Source organism: Muscardinus avellanarius (assembly GCF_963383645.1).
Source record: "Muscardinus avellanarius genome assembly, chromosome: 15".
NCBI classification, from domain to species: domain Eukaryota; kingdom Metazoa; phylum Chordata; class Mammalia; order Rodentia; family Gliridae; genus Muscardinus; species Muscardinus avellanarius.
This window is the reverse complement of record NC_137801.1, coordinates 85,184,996-85,187,367: the sequence shown is the minus strand read 5'-3', so window position 1 is coordinate 85,187,367 and position 2,372 is coordinate 85,184,996.

Below are 2,372 nucleotides of genomic sequence, written 5' to 3'. Positions count from 1 at the left end.
GAGAGAGAGAGAGAGAGAAGATAAGAGACTGCATTGGTATCCCCTTCTATCCAAGAATCTTTCCACAAAGTTTTCAGGAAAATGTAAAATAAAAACAAAATAAAATTAGAAGCATTAACTTTAATTTCTATCTTGACTGAGCTCTGAGCTGATTCAAGAGTGTTTAAATATGAGTGACATAGAAAGAATCAATATTTTCTGGATCTGCAATTAAAAGATTGTTTATGGCAATCATCTCCGGCAATTTTATAAAATTTCGCTGTGAAAATTTATGGCATTGTTTTGCAAGACAGCTTCTTTACAGCATATCAAAGAGTCGGAAATGCCGCATATATATATCTGTTACCTGTAAATGAGGGTAACAAAGATTCCAAAATGAAAAGTTGAGCTTTCTGCAAGAAATGCATGTAGAAAACGTTTGGAGATGCCAACGAAAATGCTTGGTTAACTTGATCCAAGTCAAAAAGTCAAATACCAGGCTACGGCCTGCAGCAAATAAAAGACTGTCCTCCTCCTCCTCCTCCTCCTCCCCTCCCCCTCCTCCTCCTCCCTCCCCTCCACCTCCCTCCCCCTCCTCCTTCTCTTCCTCCTCCTCCCCTCCCCCTCCTCCCTCTTCCTCCTCTTCCTCCTCCTCCTCCCCCTCCTCCCTCTTCCTCCTCCCCCTCCTCCTCTTCCCCCTCCTCCTCCCCCTCCTCCCTCTCCCTCCTTCCCCTCCTCCTCCTCCCCCTCCTCCTCCTCTTCCTCCTCTTCCTCCTCCTCCTCCCCCTCCTCCTCCTCCTCCTCTTCCTCCTCTTCCTCCTCTTCCTCCTCCTCCTCCTCCCCCTCCTCCTCCTCCTCCTCCTCTTCCTCCTCCTCCTCCTCCTCTTCCTCCTCCTCCTCCTCCCCCTCCTCCTCCTCCTTCTCCTCCTCCTCCTCTTCCTCCTCCTCCTCCTCCTCCTCCTCCTCCTCCTCCTCCTCCTCCTCCTCCTCCTTCTTCTTCTTCTTCTTCTTCTTCTTCTTCTTCTTCTTCTTCTTCTTCGTTTGAGGATCTGAGGATGGAACCCAGGGGCATTCACCTCTGAGCTACACCCCTGCCCTATTTTTCATTCTTTAATTTTTTTTTTCTGGTACTGGGGCTCCTGGAAGCCCTTCTACCTCCAGGTTACCCTCCCAGACCTATTTTTATACTTTTTTATTTGGAAACAGGGTCTCTTAAGCCAGCGCGGCTGGCTTCCAACCTGCGCGATCCTCCTGTCTCTGCCTCCCAAGCACAGGGATTACAAGCGTGCGCCACCACGCCCGGCATTTTATTCTTCTTAACCTCAAAATCAGATGGCTATCTGGGTCTTGATTACGGTACTGCTTCTATGCATCAGAGAGTAGATTTTGTCATCTCAAACACGGAGAAGGCGAAGAGATCATGTTTTAAAAAGAGATCACATTTTCAAGTGATGATGTATTGTTGTCAGCTTCTTTTGCTGCAAAAACTGTAGCCTTAATACATTTTTCTAATGAAGGAACTGCTTTTTAGACGGCCAATTTATTTCATAACACCTGAGTAAATTCGGTAAGGCGTAGGAGACACTGAAAGTCTCATCAGTGGCCTCCTCAGAACAGTTCCATGTGACTAATCCTCACGATTCTCTTTTCAGGATAATCAAGACGTCCACAAAAGGGTGAGTAGTCCTACAGCTGAACACAGCCTCCATGCTCACAGCAAGGAACACTCGGTACTAATATCACTTTTTTTTCTTATTTAGTTTTTATTTCACTACCCCAGAACTCAGGAGCCCACATATCCAGTTGAAAATGGGGTCAGTATTATTCTTATTTTTAAATAATAATTGTCTTTCTGTAAAAATGACTGTCCTTTACGTCACTTTTATTCCTTCTGAATTAATATACATATGCAGACAAGAAGTAAAGGAAGCAGCTTCCAGAAACCTCTGGGCAGGATCTTTCTTTCTTTCTTTCTTTCTTTCTTTCTTTCTTTCTTTCTTCTTTCTTTCTCTTTCTTTCTTTCTTTCTTTCTTTCTTTCTTTCTTTCTTTCTTTCTTTCTTTCTTTCTTTCGGTGGTACTGGGGTTCCTGGAAGCCCTTCTACCTCCGGGCTACACTCCCAGACCTATTTTATACTTTTTTAAAATATTTGGAAACAGGGTCTCTTAAGCCAGCACGGCTGGCTTCGAACCTGCCGATCCTTCTGTCTCTGCCTCCCAAGCGCGGGGATGACAAGCGTGCGCCACTGCGCCCGGCTGGGCAGGAGATTTCTGAACGCCTTCCCGGAACTGTAGGTACTGTCTTGCTCCTTTCTTGCTTCACCTTCTGTTTTTTAATTCTGAAAAGTGCTTTGTGATCTGGAAAGTGCTGCCCCTCTAGGAGTGACCCACGGGT